This window comes from Prionailurus bengalensis, chromosome B1 (assembly GCF_016509475.1).
Source record: "Prionailurus bengalensis isolate Pbe53 chromosome B1, Fcat_Pben_1.1_paternal_pri, whole genome shotgun sequence".
Lineage (NCBI taxonomy): Eukaryota > Metazoa > Chordata > Mammalia > Carnivora > Felidae > Prionailurus > Prionailurus bengalensis.
This window is the reverse complement of record NC_057344.1, coordinates 39,657,655-39,680,344: the sequence shown is the minus strand read 5'-3', so window position 1 is coordinate 39,680,344 and position 22,690 is coordinate 39,657,655. Positions and strand designations below refer to the sequence as shown.

The 22,690-nt window shown below is 43.8% G+C and overlaps 1 protein-coding gene and 1 non-coding gene across 2 annotated transcripts in view; one reads left to right on the top strand and one right to left on the bottom strand.

The window, feature by feature from the left end:
• The window catches only part of CSGALNACT1 (chondroitin sulfate N-acetylgalactosaminyltransferase 1), a 342,071-nt gene that overhangs the window by 37,553 nt on the left and 281,828 nt on the right, over positions 1-22,690 (top strand). The gene's annotated exons all lie outside the window — the stretch shown is intronic.
• TRNAE-CUC lies at positions 18,574-18,646 on the bottom strand. The gene has a single exon. It is a non-coding gene; the product is annotated as a tRNA-Glu (tRNA).

Genomic DNA, 22,690 nt, shown 5'->3' with positions numbered 1-22,690 from the left:
TCATCCTTCCTCTAGAAACATATATACATGTAGCAACATAAAACAAGTCAGAAAGACAAATGAGTCAAAGAAAAAAATAAGGGTAGGGCTTATGATTTTAGCCAGAGCTCAAGTTTAAGTTACTATACAAAATCTATGCCACAGGGTCCTGTATATTTTGCTAGACATAGGAGACAAATTTAGCTTTCAGCTTTTTAACAGTGAGCAGGTAAGAGGAAAAGAATTCTTTATCCAGTTCACAGTGTCAGTAAGGCAAAAACAGCTACTTAGGAGAAGCTCAACTCTTTCTTTCTTTCTTTTAAAATTTTTCTTTAACATTTATTCATTTGTGAGAGACAGAGTGTGAGTGGGAAAGGGGCAGAGAGGGAAACACAGAATCTGAAGCAGGCTCCAGGCTCTGAGCTGTCAGCAGAGAGCTTGATGCGGGGCTCAAACTCATGGACTGTGAGATTGTGACCTGAGGAAGTAGATGCTTAACTGACTGAGCCACCCAGGTGCCCCTCAACTCTTTCTGATCCTGGGAGATCTTGTAGGGCAGAGAGGTCTGTCAACAGCCATAACAGCTCAAGCTGGCTTGGGCTGATGAAGAGTGTGGATTATAGAAATCTAGGTAAGGGAGGAAATTCATTCTTCTTCTTGGCCTGAGGGGGTTTCATGGGGCCACACTTGCAGAGGGGGTAGGGGGTAGTTTGGAAAAAAGTCCTGTGGAATCAGAGCATAGCTTTGTATGGAGGCATCACGGGAGGCAATGTGGGCAAATTTAGGGATGGCTAAATGGTTTGGACTTTATCAGGTAAACAATGGCAAACTGTGAAGTGTTTTGGGGCAGGGAAGTAACATGATCAAAGCAGTGTTTTTGAAAATTGCTAAGTACTTGGGGCTCCTGGGTGGCTCAGTCAGTTAAGCATCTGACTTCCACTCAGGTCATGATTTCATGGTTTGAGGATTCGAACCCCATATCTGGCTCTGTGCTGACAGCTTGGAGCCTGGAGCCTGCTTTGGATTCTGTGTCTCCCTCTTTTCTCTGCCTCTCCTCCTCTGGTCACACTCTATCTGTCTCTCTCTCTCAAAAATAAATAAACATTAAAAGAATTACTAAGTATTCATGATGGGAAAACATTGCCTATGATAATTATAAGTTCATATAAAATAAAAACAGTACACTGATGGAAAGAAAAAAGAAAAGAGAATGTGCTCAATTGGATTATTTTAAAAACACAGATGCATTTCTGGTGACCATGCATTTCTGAAGCATACGGATTGTACACATGGCACAGGAACTGTGTACACAGCACAGGAATTGTGCACGCAGCATAGGAACTGTGCACATTTGTTCCAGTTTCACTGTTTGGCTTTCACTTTGTCAACAGGAAAATGGATAAGAAATTAAAGCCTTTTATGTTCTGAACCTTTCAGGCATCATAAATGTGGACCGTTGGCACTGAGCCCTGCAGCTCCAGGGAGAGAGTTAGCTGAGGCTCATCATGCTCCAATCTCTGACTGGGTGGACAGGGCAGGGGCTGTTGTAGGGCTCCTGAGCCTTGGGGATATTGGTGCCTGCTACATAGCAGTGCCCGAGGCTAGATTAAGGAACCCTTTTGGGATTAAAGAGTGAGAAACTAGAAATGGTCTCTTGCCTTGAAGAAAATAGTCTACAGGAATATGGTATGGGTTTGTGGTTCTTGGGCAACCAAGGTGGGGTTGTGGCTAACTTGGTCCCGATCGAGAACTCAGGGAATTGGGTCCTGGGAACCAGGGCCTGCTAGCTGTTTGGTGTTATCCTAATCCCAAAACGACACAAAGAGGAACTTGAAGAGAATGTTTGCAGTAGTGGGACTGTTTTTTAAGGTATTGTGGTGGTGATTATAGAATTTGTTGCATTTGTCAATATCCATATACTGTACACACAGAGTCTGGAGACCTGGCAGTGAACTCGTAGCCTTGAGACTTGAAAGGCCATTGTGCTGCCACATTGTCAGTAATCTCCTCTTACGTGCTCTCTGTCTCTGTGACCCCCTGGAACAATCCTTTGTTATATCGGCCATGGCAGCAGCCACACAGTAAATTTGTTGTACCTCGCTTCTGTCACACAAAGTAACTTTCCCTTGAACCTGTATTGAATGAGATACAATGGCAGTGGCTTCCTCCAAGGAAATTAAAGTTGCTCATTAGTGACTTAGTGCGCCTGGTGGGGTGACATGAGGAGGGGTAAAGGGAAGCCCAGTCCTACACAGACTTTCCCTGTGGTTGTGAGGCGTGCTCGGTCCTCAGCGGCCACTCAACTGGTGGCCTATCCCTCCCACTTGCCTGCCAGGCACACACTCTGAGACCTGGCGGTGAGGATGGATCCTGAGGGTTTGGACTAGATGCTGTGTTTCTTTCTTCTTCTTTTTTTAATGTCTATTTATTAAAAAAATTTTTTTTATGTTTTATTTTACATTTGAGAGACAAAGAGTGAGCGGGGCGGGGGGAGGGGGAGGGTTGCTGTGGGGAGAAGGAGACAGAATCCAAAGCAGGCTCCAGGCTCTGAGCTAATAGCACAGAGCCTGATGCGGGGCTTGAACTCACAAGTGAACTCATGACCTGAGCTGAAGTTGGATGCTTAACTGACTGAGCCACCCAGGTGCCCCTGTTTATTTATTTATTTTGAGAGAGAGAGAGAAAGAGAGAGCAAGTGAGCACATGTGAGCTGGAGAGGAGCAGAGACAGAGAGAGGGAGAGAGAGAATCCCAAACAGGCTCTGTGCTGTCAGTGCGGATCCTGACACGGGGCTCAAACTCATGAACCTCAAGATCATGCCGTGAGCCAGAATCAGGAGTGGAATGCTTAACTGACTGGGCCACTCAGGTGCCCCTACATGTTGTGTTTCTATAATGGCCTTTCTGAAAGGGTGTGGGCATTTCACCAGGCAGCTCCCAAGTCCCAGCCCAAGGCCTTATGAACCTCCTTCTTTATGGTCACAAAAGTTTGTGTCAAGTGGCCTCCATGTTCACTGTGAACAGAAACCACTGTGCAGTTGGCCACACAGGTTGGCCAGGCCCAGTAGAGCTGGTGGGGCAGAGCCGGATGCTGGGAATAGCCTTTGGAGGATCCAGACTTGAATCTCAACTTTGCCACTTAGCAGTTATGTGACCTTCAGCAAGTTACTGAGCTTCAGTTCCCTCATGCCACAAATTTGGTTCATAATATAGATACCTTTTAAGTTATGAGGCTTAAATTAGAAAATGCAAAAGCATCAAGCACTGTGCTTGGGACTCAGTAACTAAGCTCATTCCATTCTTCTTCCCTGCCAAAAGCAGTTATTTCTTAGGAAGATAATTATATACAAAACCCCCAACATCTGCATAGCCCAGATACATATGTCTGTGAGTAAAAAGGTCATTCTTGGTGGAGTGAATAGGTTGAAAATGCAAAGAGGTATTTCATTTTCCAGTTGAAGATGCAGAGGGATGGAAAGATCTGGAAAGCACTTTGCTCTCAACCTTACAGTGAAAAAAAAACTGGACAAAGAGCAAGTTAACAACTGTTCTTGAGCCAAAGATAGTACTGAGGGTGCAAGATCCAGAACATAGAGAGACGTGGGCGTTTGCAGGGAGGGATGAGACACAAGCACTAACGCACTGTGTGAGCTACTGAAGAGGAATTCAGCCAGGGTGACTGGAGAATGGTGCAGGCTGGCTGAGTGAGCACTGGCGAAAGTGAGGGAAGCCCTCGGGGTTGCAAACATGGGGGGCGGTGTTTGTACCCTCTTGCAAGTTTTTCTCCACGAACTATGCTAGTCACTCACAGAAAAGTTTGAGAAAGTCCAGGGAAAGTGTTCTCTGTGGAGCCGAACCAGGAGAAGAAACAGCAGCTGCTCTGAAAAGGGCAAGAAATTTTGCCTAGATTTCTTTTGTATCTCCTCTATAGAACAGAAGCTTTGTTTTGGGAGAGAGGCAACAAACACCATCATCTTTTGGGCAGTGGTAAAATCTTTCTGTAGCTGGGGAAGAAAATAGGAAAAAAAAAACACCTCAACCCTGGTGGGGGAGGGGCAAGATTACAAGCTGGATTCAGGACTCTGAACTCAGGAGAGGGCAGGGTTACTGAGGGATGGGCAGGATCACCGAATAGGCCATCTTCCCCAAGATTCAGGGATATGGTACCTGCCTAACATTGGGGATAAATCAGAATAACAGAGGACACTCTCTATCCCCACTCCACCACCAGGGTAACAAGCATGAGGTAGTAACTAATTTGCAAGAGGCAGACTTTCTCTGTGGGCATGGTGAAAAGAAAAGATTGAAGGCCAAGGGTGCAGCAATCATTGGAAAACAAATAGACTGGCATTCAGGGTATAAAATAGACTGAGCACAGGATATGACTAGCCTGTGGGTCACTGAGGATCACCACAGCAACAACAGACTTCTAAGCCAGCCCAGCTCCCGATTAGATTAGTGCAAACCCTGACACTCAAGGCCAGGCAGAAGGAAAGGCGTGCACATTTCCAGGCATTAAAAAAATATTTACCTCGCCTCTACTCTCTTATCTAAGATGCCCAAACTTAAAAAAAAAAAAAAACCAACTATGAGGCATATGAAAAGACAAAAGAAAGCCACAAAAACAAAAAACAGGAGACAAAGCAATCATTAGAATCAGACTGGATATGTCACGGATGTTGGAACTATCTGGCAGGGACTTTAAAATAACTATGATTAAATAGACTAACTGCTGTAATAGAAATGGTGGACAATGGGCAAGATCCTGTGGGGCAACAGAAATTACCCAAACTGAAGCACAAAGAGAAAAAAAGTAAAACCAACAACAGAACGAAACAAAAAGAACATCCAAGACCAGCAGGATGGTATCAGACAGTCGAACGTATACTTTATTGGATCACCAGAAGGAGATGGAAGATAGAGTGGGGAAGGCAAAAAATATTTGGAGAAATAATGGCTGAGAAGTTCGCAAAATTAGTGACACCAAATCACAGACCCAAGAAACTCAGATAATACCAGTCAGGATGAATATACCAAAACAAAACACACCTAGGCAAATAATACTCATACGTTTATCAACCAAAAAATAAAAATAAAAAATTAAAAAAAGGAGAAAATCCTAAAGGCAGCCAGAGAGAAAAGGACACATTACAGAGGAACAAAGATAAGAATTATCCCTGTTCAGAAACTATGCAAGTTAGAATATAATGAAGTGACATTTTTTAAAGTGCTAAAAGCAAAGAGCTGTCAACCCAGAATTCTATGCCTAGTGAAAATCTATTTCAAAAATGAAAGAGAATGAAAGATTTCCTCAAACAAAAACTGGAAATTCATTGCCAGTTCATCAACGCTACATGAAATGTTAAAGAAAGGTCTTTAGGCAGTAGGATTATGATACCAGATAGAATTCTGGGTCTCTACAGAGAAATGAAGAACACTGGGTATGAAATAAATGAAGGTAATTGAATTGAAAAATTCAATTTTTCCTACTTTTAGTTCTAAAAGAACATTGTTCAAAGCAAAATAGTTGCACTGTATTGTACATTTGTAACTTAAAAAAAAGTTTATTTATTTTGAGAGGGGGTTGGGGGGAGGGATAGAGGGAGAGAGGGAGAAACTCAAGCAGGCTCTGAGCTGCCAACACAGAGCCTAATGCGGGGTTTGAACTCACAAACCGTGAGATCGTGACCTGAGCCAAAACCAAGAGTTGTATGCCCAACTGAGTGAGCCACCCAGGTGTCCCCTAACCTACTTTTTAGAATGTATGACAACAATAGCACAGGTAATGAGACTGAGGAATTAGGACTCCACCACACATACCATGGTAAGGCGTTTACCCTTCATGTGGAGCAGTGTAATGGTGTTCGAAGGTAAGCTCTGACTGACTGAAGGTATAGGGCAGAACTGCCATAACAGAGGTCAGTACAAAGTACAGTGGTGACATGGGAAAGGAGCACCAAAATGATCTTGACCAAGAAAGGAAACAGGAAAGGAGCAGTCAGGGAGGTGAGTGGAGAACAGTGTGTTCTTCCAGGAGCCAGAAGAAGAGAGCATTTCATGTAGGGGGAAAGTGGATGTTCATGTGAAGCAATACAAAAATATTGTGGAAAGTGAAAACGATAGTGTCTGTAAGAGTCAGTGATCAGGCAGACTGACCAGCCATCCTTCCATAACTGTTTCCATAGGCAGGTCAGGAGAGGTCATTGAATGAAAGGTTGAGTTGTGAATGGGCAGTGAGAGAGTGGAGGAATCTACCCTAGGCTTCTTTTAAATATAAAAGATGGGAGGTCAGCCTGTGGGGATTGGGAAGAGGGAAAGTGGAATTGTAGGAAGTTATCTGTGGTTTACTCAGCAGACAATGGAGGTATGAAATAATTGGAGTAAAACATAGAAATGATGAATGGGAAGTCCTTGGATTCAAGTAATTAAAGCAAGGTAGCAGGTCTAGCCTGTGAAAGGAGAAACAGCTCCTTCATTTAAGGACAGGCTGCAGGGAAGTGAGGTAAAGCCAGAGAACCCTTTGGATGCAGAGGGGAGGATGCTGAGGTGAGCTCATTCTCAGCAAAGTAAAGTAGGGCATAGGTCTCCTGCAAGTTACAGAAAGTCATTTTGTGAATATCTTCTGTGGTTGCCTTTCACCACATCTTGTTTTTTTCCTCTTTCTTCCAATCCCCTATTGCATTAGTTTCTTAGGGCTGCCATAATAGAGTTACTACATAATGGGTGACTTAAAAAAAAGAAATGTGTTGTCTCTATTCTGAAGGCTGAAAGTCAGAATCATGGTGTGGGCAGAGCCATGCTCCCTCTGAAACCTGTAAGAGAGAATCCTTCCTTGCCTATTCCCAGGTTCTGGTATTTTGCAAGTACTCCTTAGTGTTCCTTGGCTTGTAGCTGCATCTTTCAAATCTGACTATTGTCACATGGCGTTCTCCTGTGTGTCCCTATGTTCACATGGGTGTCTTCTTGTAAGGGTACCAGTTATATTGAACTAAGGGCCCACCCTGCTCCAGTATGACCTCATCGTATCTAATTGCAACAACCCTATTTCCAAATAAGGTCACATTCTGAGTACTGGAAGTTAGGACTTCAACATATCTTTTTGGGGGGCCACAATTCAACTCCTATATCTACTAAATCTTCATCCCTCTTTACAAAGTTTTCTTTGAGGAAATCCAACTCAGCATCTAGAACCCATTGAAATGCTACCTCTTACCTGAGGCCTTTCCTGAACTTCTTTCCCTACCCCTTTCTTTTGTGCTCCCCAAATCTCTTATGTGGTACAGTATGTGGCTTGTTATCCCTCTCTGTTCAGTGTGGCTCACCTTCCTGAGAGCAGAAATTGTCCAATGGCTCTGTATACCCTCGACAGAGTCCAGTGCTTGTGAAATGGCTTAAAATCTCACAAACCAGCACAAACCGTTATTTGATAATTCAGCAATAAAGGAGAATCTGGGAATTCAGGATAAAGGAGCTATTTAGAGTAGATGGGTACTAATCAGGTGAGCTTTCCTGAAAGTGATGGGATTGGGCGTTGGGAGACAGGAGGAAGAGAGAACATTCTAGGCTGTTTATTGAAAATATTTTTTGTTGGAGGGGAAGATTGTGACTGTGTTTCCTTATAATGACATTTTTAAATGTTCTGCACAGGGTTCACCTAGTAGCTCTTATGGCAAACAGTCAGTTACCACAGCTGGGATGCTTCCTGTCAAACTCTGCCCTCTGCACAGTTTTGAAAATGCTGCCGGTGTTGCTATATGTGCATTTAGGGACCGCAGTGAGATGGTCACCTATCTTTAGTAAGGTAACAGAAATTGTCCGCGTGATTTTTTTCTTTCTTGGTACCATTTTGGTCCAGAAGGCAATTAAAAGAAATGCAGTGGTTGGTGCGTCTGTTTTTTGATGGTGGTGGTTGGAGTGCAGAGACTTGATGGAGAATAAGGAAAAGTTTTGTGGGCATGTCTTTAGGATGTGCTCAGTTTGGTAGTTTGGTAGAAGCACTCTGGGGCCACTTAGGCCCTTGGAGAACAAGCAGAATAAATCTTCAGAAATAGAGTGTTCATTGATAGAGGTAGGCGATGTGAATTACAACCATTACAACCATTCCTTGGTACCTAGTGCAGGCAGCTAAGATCATCTTTGGCGCATCTGTACTCTTAGTGTTCCTATGTAGTTGGGCAGGGTACAAAGGAAGGAGTGTGAGTTTTGGAGTTGAATAGCCATGAGTTCCAACCTGGCCTCACCATTTTATTACTCCTGTGATCTTGGACACATAGCTTCCTCATTGGTAAACTGGAGATGATACCATATTTGGGATTCTTGAGAAAAATCAATGAAGTAAGATTTGAAAGTGGCTAGCCCACTCATGCCAGGCATGTCAAAGATGCCACATGCTGTTAGTTTACCCTTTCCTAGTTTTGAAGAGTGTGGGACATCCCAGCAAAGAGGCAGGAAATGGCCACCTGTGGGCAAGCCACATGTCAGCTGGGAATAGAAATAAATTAGGGGACACTCAGTGTTCTTCTTTTTTAATTGCCTGAGATACATTGGGCAATTAAGCTTCTGAAAAATACTAATTCTTTTTTTAAAGCTTATTTATTTAATTTGACAGAGAGAGGGAGAGGGAATGGGGTAGAGGTTGAGAGAGGGGGAGAGAGAGAATCCCAAGCAGGCTCTGCACTGTCAGCATAGAGCCCATCACAGGGCTCAATCTCAAGAACTGTGAGATCATGACCTGAGCTGAAATCGAGTCAGATGCTTAACTGACTGAGCCACCCAGGAGGTCCCCCTACCCCGCTGCAAAAACTAATTTTTAAGTGTAGTAACATTGACTTAGCAATTTGTACTCTAGAAGCTTTCATATAAGTTTTATTTGTGCTGTCCCTTTATTTATTTTTTAACTTTTTTTATTTTTTATTTTTTAACATTTACATCCAAATTAGTTAGCATATAGTGCAACAATGATTTCAGGAGTAGATTCCTTAGTGCCCCTTACCCATTTAGCACATCCCCCCTTCCACAACCCCTCCTGTAACCCTCAGTTTGTTTTCCATATTTATGAGTCTCTTCTGCTTTGTCCCCCTCCCTGTTTTTATATTATTTTTGCTTCCCTTCCTTTATGTTCATCTGTTTTGTCTCTTAAAGTCCTCATATGAGTGAAGTTATATGATTTTTGTCTTTCTCTGACTAATTTCACTTAGCATAATACCCTCCAGTTGCATCCACGTAGTTGCAAATGGCAAGATTTCATTCTTTTTGATTGCCGAGTAATACTCCATTGTGTGTGTGTGTGTGTGTGTGTGTGTGTGTGTGTACACACACACACACACACACACACACACACACACACACCACATCTTCTTTATCCATTCATCCATCGATGGACATTTGGGCTCTTTCCATACTTTGGCTATTGTTGATAGTGCTGCTATAAACATGGGGGTGCATGTGTCCCTTCGAAATAGCACACCTGTATCCCTTGGATAAATGCCTAGTAGTGCAATTGCTGGGTCGTAGGGTAGTTCTATTTTCAGTTTTTTGAGGAACCTCCATAATGTTTTCCAGAATGGCTGCACCAGCTTGCATTCCCATGTGCTGTCCCTTTAAATAGATACCACAGTGTTGGAATACGTTACTTCTTGACATTCAGCATACAAGATTTGATCTACTATATTTCATCACCAAAGTGAGTCCTGTTAAAATTTATTGTTGAACTTGTTGGAATCTCTTCCTTTGTGTCTTTTTCTGCTTCCTCCCCGCCCCACCTTCCTGCAGGAGGGAAATGTTTTCCACTGCTGTAAAATTGATTGATAAACATTTCAGGTTGAAAATAGCAGTTTTAAAACTTTCAGCTTCTGTCTTTTCTCCCTCCAGCACTGCTAAACTATCACTTTTGATGATTACTTACTTTTTATTGGGCCTGACTTGGCACAAGGACTATGAATTCTCCTTTAAAGACGTACAAGAGCCTAAAGTCAAATTGCCCTCCAAAATATATTTATATTGAAAGTGTAAATTAAGAAAAAAAAAAGCATATGTAAAGATTGACCCGAAATCTCTGAGGTAGCAGCAGGGTTCTGGTGGGGTAGTGAACCACAGAGTCCATCTTCCTTGGAGAATATGGTGACTGTCTAATTAATCCTTCTTTCTGGGGTACTTTTAGAAGAAATGTCAGAGGGGAGATTGAGGGGTAATTCCATTGAATAACAGGGGAGAATGTGAACTAGACAGTCTACTAGGCGATTCACAGCTCTTGAGCATTAATATAAAAGGAGCACAGATGCTGGTGAAGAATTCAGGAGCACGGCCTCCGAAACTGGCAAACCGTAAGGAAGAAATAATTACAGGGTTTCAGCCCAATTTCACGCATTATACAAGAAGTGTTAAATGAAGAAGTTTTACCCTTTAAACATGCTCTCTTTTCTTTTTTCATACAGAAAAGTACAGGCAGTAATAGCAGGAGCATTCATGGACCACTCCCTAGAATTAATGAAGAGTTTTAACGTTGTGCCATGTTTGCCTCAGTGCTTCTGAAATGGAAGAAATAAAGTATTCCTGATAAAGGTGTTCTTTGTTCTCCGGCCTCCCTCCTGGGAGGAGACCACTACGGTGACTTTGGTGTGCTTCTTGTCACCAAACCCACAGTCGTTATGATGATCTACTTCTTTTACAGGAACCGTCCTTTTACAGGTGATTTTACCGCCTTATGACATGTGCCGTAAAATAGGCCAGATGACAGCAGCAACCTTGCCCGACTGTCTCTCGGCTGGTCATTATTTCTCGACATCTGGATTATAGACCCTGTTCACTCCCCATCCATTGTCATGCTGTGTTAATTTTTAATTATGCATTTTATGGGATGACAGAGATAATTACAATTAATTTATGCCTTCTTTTTGGTATTTTTTAAAAACACTTTAACTCAGAAGTCGCAGATAATTTATAGGGGTAGGGATTAAGCCGATTTACTAGCAACGTTTTCCTGGAAGTATTCCTTCAGGAGGAAAAGTCAAACCTCCAGGGAGTAAATACTTCACACACATAGTCTTGCCTGCTTCCAGGCTGTGAAGTGAAAATAAAAAGTAATTAGTCATTTCCACCTACTGTGGACATGTGCTCCAACCTGGCCTTCACCTGTGTGTTTGGTGTAGTCGCTGACAGGAACAAAGGTTTGGAAGTGGCCTTTAAAAGAGGAAGGCCTCAATCCCCAAGTGCCCCAGGACTCTTTACTGAGCCTCATCTGCCAGCTTATCCTGTGTGGGCCTCAACTTGGAATGTGCTTCAGAAACATCTGGGGAGCCTGGCAAACTCCCCATGCCCAGGCTGCACCAGGGCAATCCTATTCAAGTCTGGAAGCAGACTCCAACATCAGGGGCTCCTACGGCTCTCCTGGGGATTTCACTGCTTGCCAAGTTGAGAAGCACTTTGTTAAAGCATGCAGCCATCCTGGCCTTCTTCTAGGCCCTTGAACTTGCCAAGGGCTTCCTGGCCCCTGGAGAACTTGCTATTCCCTGTACTGGAACCACTTTACTCCCTTACATTAAATTATACTTCTTCAGGTGAGCCTTCCTTGACCAGCACATCCAAAATAGTTCCCCCATCCACCAGCAGCTAGACTGAAGCATTGTACCCTATTTTTTCCTTCTTAGCACCACATTGAAATTTTCTGTTAATTTGTTCACTTGCTTATTGTCTCCCCTTCCCCAACTAGAATATAACCCCCTTGAGGCCAGGACCTTGCTTTCTTGTTTATCACTGTATTCCTGATGCCCAGCTTGGTGCCTGGCATAATACATACGTATAAAATATTTGTTAAATGAGAATGAATTCTTTTTTTTTTAATATATGAAATTTATTGTCAAATTGGTTTCCATACAACACCCAGTGCTCATCCCAAAAGGTGCCCTCCTCAATACCCATCACCCACCCTCCCCTCCCTCCCACCCCCCATCAACCCTCAGTTTGTTCTCAGTTTTTAAGAGTCTCTTATGCTTTGGCTCTCTCCCACTCTAACCTCTTTTTTTTTTTCCTTCCCCTCCCCCATGGGTTTCTGTTAAGTTTCTCAGGATCCCCATAAGAGTGAAAACATATGGTATCTGTCTTTCTCTGTATGGCTTATTTTTTACTTAGCATCACACTCTCCAGTTCCATCCACGTTGCTACAAAGGGCCATATTTCGTTCTTTCTCATTGCCATGTAGTACTCCATTGTGTATATAAACCACAATTTCTTTATCCATTCATCAGTTGATGGACATTTAGGCTCTTTCCATAATTTGGCTATTGTTGAGAGTGCTGCTATAAACATTGGGGTACAAGTGGCCCTATGCATCAGTACTCCTGTATCCCTTGGATAAATTCCTAGCAGTGCTATTGCTGGGTCATAGGGTAGGTCTATTTTTAATTTTCCGAGGAACCTCCACTTCCAGAGTGGCTGCACCAATTTGCATAAATGAGAATGAATTCTAATATCAATAGGCATCAATGGACTACTGGGCATAACTTTAAGTTCTCTTTCTAATATCTAAAGAAGGGTTAATTTCTTTTCTGAAAAGATGTTCCTGTCTTGTTATAAGCATTTAATCAGAATGTAGGGCAACGTATCCTTTAATCTAGCTTTTGCCCTGTTTTCTGATCTTGCCCTCAATATCTCCTAACAACAACAACACAGACACAAACATGTATACAATAATAATCAGCTTACGGGGACTTCACATACTTTATCTGATGTCATCCCTTTCTGTGGGATGGGCATGATTAAGCACAAATGATGAAACAGGCATAGAGCAGTAAAACACCATGTCTAAGTCCACACACGTATAAGAGACAGAACTGGGATATAAATATTGGGTGTCGTATATTGGGACACCATGAGAAGAATGTGTGGACATTAGACCTCTCCAGGGTTAGGGGGCACTTGCCACCCCTCCATGTAATGTTGATGGCTGTGCCCTCTCTCCCTGAACTTCTGTGCTTTTTTTGGTTTAAAAACTCATAGGGAATGAATAGGATAGTGAGTACAATTGGAGAAAGGATGGAGAGGTAAGGAGGAGGAAGTCTTTCTCACCTCTTGCCTTTCATATGGCACCCTCTTTTTGGGTGCAGGGCTGAGTCTTTGGCTCAAATGTAGTTGAGTACCTTTACTACAATGGGTTTGTGCACGCCTTGTGGATGTGACTTTCCTAACTTACCATGAACACTGGGTAGCATGTTTTGTAGGTGAAGAACTGGAGTGGCTTGGCTCTATTTCACTTGATTGGCTTGTAAAGGGAACCTGTCCTCCTCAGTGTATTCCTGGGAATGCCTTAATCATGGGAGACCACAAGTTTTAGGAAAAGATCCTAAAATCTGGAGTGGTCATTAATCAGTGGGTCAGATTCAAAGATGCTGACTAATAGCGATGAAAATATGTCCCCTTGCCAGGACTCCCTTGTGATAGATGCACTTGTACCCTCGTGATGATGGGTGCTGAATTTACCAGTATGCTTTACAACTTAGATGTATGCGCTACAGGTATTCCTTTGCAGGTAGGAATTATTGCATTATTCTGACATTAAAACGTAAAAAAAAACAAGGTAATGTGATCAGCTACTTTGACCTCAGTACCAGACTGAAGGGCTTCCTTCACCCCAATGACTCTTTAAAAAAAAACGGTCTCCATCTCTGATACTGTGTTACTTCTAGGCAGTGCTGGTAGAGGCATTATCATTCTTCCTGAGGCTGACCTATCCCACTCGAATGTCCTTATCTTAAATCGCACAGCTTTAAATGAAATAATTGGTAAACAGGTTGGCGACTGAGGTGTTATTGAGCCCCTCAGTTCCCAGGGCTATTAATGGGGAGTTAAATGTTGTAACTGGTTAATGCTTAATTGTACTGTGCCTTTGGACACAGAACTGCTTGATTTATTTGTCAACCAAGTGGGAATTTCCTGGGTTTTGTACCAGTATTTCCATCCACACTATTGGTGTGCTCAAATCCTATTTCACGTCATGCTGCTTTTTTTCTTGAGCTGCCTTCTGGATTTCTCTGACTTGGGTGACTTTGGTCGGTAGGTCAGAAAGGCCGTAGCCTCATGTTGGCTGGACCAGTCAGAGCTTCCCTTGGGCCCCCCTCCTGCCCCTTTCTATACAGCCTTATGGTTACAGTTTCCCCTTTGTGAAGTATTTTTAGCTTGAGGACGGTCTGTTGTGTTGATTTTGCTCTGATAAGGGAAGTGAGGGCCCACAGCACAAGGCCGGTGCCTGGAGTCACATCCTGGGGGGACCCTGACCTTCAGAGGCATCTGTGGCACAGGAGCGACAGACATTTATTACCATTATTTACTCTTTCCCCATCAAAATGATTCCTCTTCTTCCTTCGTGGTCAGAGACAAAAAAGAGATTCTTCTGGATGTTTTGTGGACTTCAGGCTGGGAAAAGGCACTCCTTTAAACCTGATTCAGTGTATTCCAGTGTCTGATTTTAGCACTGGCATTTTTCACATTCTTGATTGCCTGCACAACAGTGGCCTGACTGCTCCCGGAGGTGACCATCAGTCTCCACTGCGGTTTTTCCTTTTAGGAAGTAATGTTTCCTTTGAGGATGTTGAGGAAATTCTGTTCCCCACAACATAGATATGGGTGGAGCCGGGCTTGGGTTCACACACCACAGGGACAATGACCCTCTGGTGTTTTGTGAAACCCTCTTTGAGCTGGAAATAGAATTTTCCTTAATTTAAATGAGTTAAATGTTAAATTGGGGAGGGTTGGTGGGTTCACTGACAAAGGAAAGGGTATGAACCACTCTCTTCCATGCTGTGGCTTCCTCTGTAAGGGCCGTGTGTGATTGCAGGGTGGGGAGACTTTAGAAATCTATTTTTAAATAGATTTTTAAAGAGGGTATTAGTGGTGCTTTGGAAAAGCTCATCTAACCCCCTATGTAACAGGGGTCCAAGAGTGACTCAGATGCCCTGTTACTCTTCTTGTCTCCTCTTTGGCAGCACTTTCATTGATTGCCTTGTTTTTCCAGGCAGGGGTGGGGGAGGCAGTGGCAGAGGAAGGGAGCCGGAGAAGAGTGTGGGGATGGCCAAGTGATTTGCCTAATTAACCAGTAAGTGTGGCTGATTTGGGGGCTCTTATTCTTTCATTCCTTCAAACCTTTTAGAACATCTGGCATGTGCAGGGTAGAGTGTTAGTCTTCCTGGAGGCTGGAAGAGCGGATGGCTGCTTGTTGGGAGGATGGAGCAGCCAGATCACCACACGCTGCACGCGAGGCCTCTGAGAGCTAGGTGTCAGGTGAGCGAAGAAGAGCCAGTGTCTCCCCGGGAATGGGCAGTTGCTCAGAGAACACTGATAGGTGTAGCTTACCTGGAGGAAAACTAAAATTAGCCATACTGCGTAGCTCAAGGTTTGGATATTGTGCAGGACTTTGTTTAGAATATGTTTTTAAGTGAATGAATCTGGTGACTTTGTATCAACTAGTGAGACTTGCAAGCCAGAAGACAATTCCTTGTATTTGACTAAACTTTGTTTTCCCATGTGAGATACTACGTGGCCTGGCCGATAGTAATCAGTCCTCCAGTTACTTGAGTCTCTTAGGAGAAGTAAGCCCCTTCTTGTGATGTAACAACCTTGAGCAAGTTCCCTTCTGAGTTTCCCTGACTAGGATGATTTTGGTCAGTGGATTAGAAGGGCAGCAGCCTCGCGTTGGCTGGACCCCTCAAGCTGGTCAGAGCGGTTCTGCAGCCTTCTCCTACCCCTTTCTACGTATCCTTAGGGGTGTAAGTATCCCTTTGGGAACTATTCTTAGCCTGAAGACTGTTCATGGTGTTGATTTTGATCAGATAAGATAAGGAGGGAAGTTAGAGCACACCAGGAAGGGGGCTGAGGAGGGTGTGTGCTGGAGGGGAGGGATCCCAGTCCTTGGCTCTGGTCTAAGAGTGGGGCTGTTGCAGGGCTGGGCTATATTTACTCTCTTTAGTGGAGACCTGTGAAAAACCTAGAGAAAACCCAGTGCTTTTCCTCCTAGACCAGACCCGTGACAGCTTGGTGCTTGTCAGGTAGGAGCCATTAATATGGCACGTGAGGCTTTGATTTGGGGCTTGAGGATTTGGTATGATGGGGACACATGGGGCTTGGGGAGGAGTGAGAGAGGACGTGCATCCAGGAAGGCTAGACAGTATATAACAAGGTTCAGGATGGGAAAACCTAGGTGAATACAGGGCACAACCAGTGGCTCAATTGGGAGGGTTTGGAGTGTGAAGGGGAGAGGTGGGAAGGTGGGAAAGTTGCCAAGAGCACATACGGGCTAAGGCGTTTGGACTTTATTCAGGTAACAGAGGTCACTGAAGACTTCGGTGAAGGGTGTGATGTGATCAAATCTCCATTTTTGGGAGATTCATCTTGTAATGGTGGATGGTGGACAGGAAGGCTTTCTATCAGAGACTATGGTAATGGTCTAAACAGTATTTATGGTAACACGTAAAACAGCTGTGAAGCCAGTCAGATGTTTTGCCAGAGCTATAAGAATCTCAGGTCCTACAGAAAATAATTTCTCAAATAGAAGAGCGATTTAGGGATGACATATCATAAGAATTTTCATTAATGAATTGACAAAGCTTTAAGATTAGTGTGTCTGTGGAGATTGGTTTGTGTGTGTATATTAGTTTGTTATGTTTGATATTGTCTTGAAGTTAAACACATGTACTCTGGAACCAGACTGCCTGGATTTAACAATGATTTTTTTTAATGTTCTTTTTTAAATTTATTTTTTAGAGACAAAGAGAGACAGGGTGTGAGTGGGGCAGGGGCCGAGAGAGGGAGACACAGAATCCGAAGCAGGCTCCAGGCTCTAGGCTCTGAGCTGTCAGCATAGAACCAGATGTGGGGCTCAAACTCACGAACCATGAGATCATGACTTGAGCTGAAGTCAGATGCTTAACTGACTGAGCCACCCAGGTGCCTCCAGACTGCCTGGATTTAAAGCCCAGCCTCAGCATTTATAGCCGTGAGACCTTAGGTAAATTACCTAACCTTTCTGTGCCTCAGTGCTTGCCACCTGGGATGCGCTTCATAAGGGTTAATGTCATTGTCATCATCATCATCATCATCCTTATCATTAGAATCATTCATTTTTGAGAGAGCAAAAGCACATGTGCACTGGGGAGGGGCAGAGAGAGAGGGAGACAGAGGAACTGAAGCCCGCTCAGCGGTGTTGACAGCAGACAGCCCAATAGCACCATTCATTTCTAACACAGAGATTCATTTCTAACATCATTCATTACTTCAGAGATAGGATCTTTTCAGTGTCCTAAGTTTACCTGTTTAAGAATAGCATTTGGCTGAGAGTACAGACCCCTCTGCCACCACTGCATGATTTTAAACTCTAAAGGGCTTATTTTCTTAATAAGAAGACTGGAGGTAGAGTTGCTGTCACTGCCTTGGTGACTTAAGGATGTCAGGGTAACTGAGATTCTTTTGGTCTCATTTCTTCATTGGCTCAAGAAGGCTGCTGCAGCTCCAGCCATGAAGTCTGTCAGACTGAAAAAAGAATGAAGGGTAGAAGACCAAAAGGGTAACTGCCAGTTGAATAAGCTCTCTTTACAATTCTTTTCTAGAAACCCAGCCTAAGGACTTCCATTGATACCTTACTGGCCATCTCTGTCTTCCAGAGATGTGGAAAAGGTAATTTTCTCTGGGCATTTTGCCCCCCTCAAGAATACAGGTGTTCTGTTTCAAAGGAAAAAAAGAGAAGGTTGGGTACTGTATGGGCACTAGCAGTCTTTGCCACAGTGGGAGCCACTGCAGGAAAGCTACCTCAAGGCCTTCAATGAATTTTGCCTATTTCTAAATTACTAATTGGATTGCCTTCTCCCAGATTGACAGCTCCTGGTAGTATAATCATTGACATTTTTAGCGTGTATTCAGCTTTTGCCATTAGCAAATTTGTTCAAGAAAGAAAAGACGATTATAGAAAGATATGGGAACATAAAATGTTTTAAACTCAATTGTCGGTATAGGTGTCGGGGTTGGGGGGGTGTCTTAGTTTATACCTAAAGATACATTCTGTGTATCACATAATAGATACTCCCTGAGGTGAGGTGGTGAGGTGCCCAAGAAGTTCCTTTTTTTTAAAGATTAATACTTCATTCCAATGTATATACCACATTTTGTTTATCTACTCATTGTTGATAGACAGTTGGGTTGCTTCCAACTTTTGGCTATTACAAATAATGCTACTATGGGGTGGCTGGGTGGCTCAGTCGGTTAAGCGTCTGACTCTTGACTTGGGCTCAGGTCATGATCTCACGGTTCCCATGTGGGTTCGAGCCCTGCATTGGGCTCTGCACTGACAGTGCCGAGCCTGCTTGGGATTCTGTCTCCCTCTCTCTCTGCCCCTCCCCCGCTTGCTCTCTCTATCTCTCTCTCAAAATAAATAAAAGTAAACTTAAAAAAACCCCAACTAATGCTACTGTGAATGTGAGCATACAAATATTTCTTTGAGACTGTGCTTTCAATTCTTTTGGGTATATATCTAAAAGTGGAATTACTGGATCATTTAAAAACTATTATTATTATTATTATTATTATTATTATTATTATTATTTTTAAATAGACTCCACACCCAACGTGGGGCTTGAACCCACAACCCCGAGATTGAGAGTCACATGCTCTACTGACTGAGCCAGCCAGGCACTCTGCGTATGATAATTTTTAAACAGTTTTTTGAGGAACAGCCATGCCATTTTCCACAGCAGCTGCATCATTTTACATTCCCATAAGCAATGCACAAAAATTCCAGTTTCTCCATATCCTCGCCAACATGTATTGTTTCCTGGTTTTCGTTTGTTTGTTTTTGTTTGTTTTCTGTTTTTTTTGGATAGTAGCCATCCTAATAGGTGTGAGGTACTTAAGTTTTAAATCAGTACCAAGAGTGCCTCCAGACTGACCTCTTCTGGAATCACTGCTCCTTTGCCCATCCTTGTTCCTCTTTGGGCAAGTTACTTAGCCTGTGAGCCTGTTTCATTTTCTGTACAATGTAAATGTCTCTATGGAAGGGTTGTATGGATGTTGTTGAGATTATGCCCTATGCTGTGTGCCCATTCCAGTATTTTTATTGCCCTGGAAAAGCTAAAAGCATTACCAAAGGTACATGTTTATTAATATTCCCATTGTACCTAGCTGTAGTTTTTTTTCCTACATCCTAACCAAAAACGCAATGTTTCCAAAATAGAGTATTGGTCTTCGAACCAGGAGGCGTGGAATTGAATTCCAGCTTTCCCACTTTTTAGTTGAGGGAACTAGGACAAATATCTGGGTCTTATTTTCTTTATCTGTGAGAAATGGCACGACAGTGGGCACCTCATGGGACTGTTCTTTTACAACTACCTCTCCCTGCCTCCCCTCAACAGCTTACAGGTTTTTCCCCCCAACTTTATCGAAATTGTATCGACATGTAACACATGTGAGTTTAAGGCGTACAATGTGGTAATTTGACACACATATCTACTGCAAAATGATTACCACGATAAGGTTGGCTAACACCTCCCTCCATCCCCTGAGATACTTTTTACATGTGTGGTCATAACATTTAAGATCTACTTTCATAACAACTTTCAACTATATAATACAGCATTGTTTTTAATGTTTATTTAGTTTTGAGAGAGGGAGAGAGAGAGAGAGAGAGAGAGGGAGAGAGAGAATGTGCATGGTAGGGGGGCTGAGAGTGAGGGAGACAGAGGATCTGAGGTGGGTGCTGCGCTGACAACAGAGAGCCCAATGGGGCTTGAACTCACGAACTGTGAGATCATGACCTGAGCCAAAGGTGGATGCTTAACCAACTGAGCCACCCAGGTGCCCCCATAATACAGTATGCTGCACATTAGATCCCCGGAATTTATTCACTGTGTGGCTGGGAATTTGTCCTCTTTGAGCAATGTCTCCCTGTTGCACGTACCCTCTAGCCTAGGAAACACCATTCTACTCTCTGTCCCTGTGAGTTCACCTCTTTTAGATTCCACATGTGAGAATGTAAGGTATTTGTCTTTCTCTGTCTGGCTTATCTCATTTTAGCAGAGGGCCCTCAAGGTCCATCCGTGTTGTCACAAATGGCAGGATTTCCTTCTTTTTTAATGGCTGAATGATATATTCCATTGTATTTATGTACCATGCCTTCTTTATTGTTCATCTGTCGATGGTCACTTTCTGTGCCTTGGCTACTGTAAGTAATGCTTCAGTGAACCTGGAGGGGCAGGTATCTCTTTGAGATAATGTTCCCATTTCCTTGGGATGTAGTCAGTCACAAGTAGGATTCTAAGAGCCTAAATTTTGCTACCACCTTATAACTTCCCAGTCACTATTCACCTGTTGAAGTTCAAGCTTTCCTGCAAGCTGCTCTGACCCTTCTCACTGTGAATCTGATTGTCATGTCAGAGATGTGCTGGCCTCCATCTTCCTCGAAATTTTTTTTTTTTTTTTTTTTTTTTTTTTTTTTTTTTTTGCCAGATCTGACATCCATACTTGACTACTTTATTCTTGACCTTCCTTTTTGGTTCCTGGGACACCACTTCCCTTTGATTTTCCTTTCCCTTTAGATAGTTCTTTCTCAGGGCACCTGGGTGGCTCAGTCTGTTATGCGTCTGACTCTTGGTCTCGGTTCAGGTCATGATCTTGTGAGATCTTGTGAGTCTGAGCCCTGCATCGGGCTCTGTGCTGTCAGTGCAGAGCCTGCTTGGGATTCTCTCTCTCTCCTCTCTCTCCCTGCCTCTCCCCTGCTTATACCTTCTTTCTGTCAAAATATATGAATAAACTTAAAAAAATTTAGATAGTTCTCTCTCAATATCCTATTTCTCTCTTTTGAGTTCTCTTTAGTCTCTCCAGGTGGGGTGTCACCCTTCACATATATTCTGATGACCCTTGAATCTGTATTTCCAGACCTACTTTTCTGAACTCCAGACTCCAGGTTACAGCTCCCTCCTGAGCTCCTTAAAGTCAGCACATCCCAAAGTGAGCTCATTCCCCATTGCTCTACTCAGCCCCAGCAAGGTCCCCCAAACAGCTGGGCCCACCCTGTGGTGCTGGCTAGTGCTGGGTTCCCAGGAGCTCCGGTGCCCCTCCCTCTCTGATGCCACACCCCTCACCCCCTGCTGCCCTTGGCCCAGTCTCCACATTTTCCTGACCTTCACTCTTGCTCTTCCTTCCGTTCCACTTCTGCCCTTCCCTGGTACTTGATGCCTAGCTGTCTTGCAGGGAGATGGCCCGACCTCCCCCAGGGCTGATCTGGTTCACCATTCTGTCTGGACACCCTCCCTGCCATTACTATTCCTCTGCCTGAACTCCCACCCGTTCACCTTATACCAAGACCAGAGATCTGGGTGTCATTCTGGACTCCTCCTCATTCCTCTCCCTTGGGACCCACAGCTGAGTGTCACTAAGACTGAAAGTACTGCTTGGCTCCCAAGTGTTCCCTCCATGACTTCACCACCAGTTTTCTTTTTGGGGCCATGATCATCTCTCCTTGTTGCTGTTGCTTCAGCCTCATGTTTACTTGCTTTGTCCCATTCTGCCCCCCCTTTTTTTTTAAATTAAAAAAAATTTTTAAATGTTCATTTATTTTTGAGAGAGAGAGAGAGCGAGAGCGTGCAAGTTGGGGGGAGGAGTGCAGAGAGAGAGGGAGACACAGAATCTCAAGCAGGGCCAGGCTTGGAGCTGTCAGCACAGAGCTCGAAGTGGGGCTTGAACCCACGGACCTTGAGATCATGACCTGAGCCGAAGTCAGTTGCTCAACCGACTGAGCCACCCAGGCGCCCCTCTCTGTCCCCATCCTTGCCTCTTCCTTGCCATCCTCCACCCTGCTGTTAGATCCTATAATGCTGATGCTCTGAGCTGCTTAAAACTTGCACATCCCCTTGGTGTGGGATCAAGGACCAATTCCTATGAATGGCACACATGAGCCCTCTGTGATCTGTTCTCACCATATTCATCTCCTGCCTCAACCCCCTGCACTTCTGAGCTACAGCAAACCACTCGGGATTGCTTCTCATATTTGTATTCATTTGCACACACTGCCTTCTGCTTGGAAGGCTCTCTCTACCTTGTCTTCCTGGGAAATTCCTACTCATCATTTAAGATTCAGCTCCATTATAGTCCTCTCTGTCATAATGAGAGCAGCTAACATTTGCATGTGCTTCCTGTGTGCCAGTCACTGCTCTAAATGGTCTACATGCACTCGTGGGGTCCTCACAACAACCCTCTTGTGGTACCTGTAGGGTACCATTATGATCATCTTCATTTTACAGTTGGGAAACAGAGGTAGAGTGAGGTTAAATGTCCTGTGGAGGTCACAGAGCTAGCAAATGGGAGGCTGGGACCTGAAGGCAGGCAGTCTCATTTTAGACTTTGGGCTCTTAACCCCTGGAGCAGCCCTGGCTATGTTAGGCAGAGGCGGCCACTCCCTCCTTGTGCTAGCCGGCCCTCGCCTGACCCAAATACATCCCTGTTGTGGCATTTAGTATACTCTCTTCCAGTACACAGTGAGCCCCTTGGGGGTAGCATGCTTAGATCCTGGTGTGGGGACCCTGACTTGCCCATTTAGATACCCTCATTGCCTAGTGGTACATACTCATCAGAATTCTTTTGAAGAATAACTGAGGGAATATACTGAATATTAGTTGAATGCATGATCAGTGAAAACCTTTGTAAGGTGGAAAACAAGGATTGGCCAGTTTGGGGCAAATCTG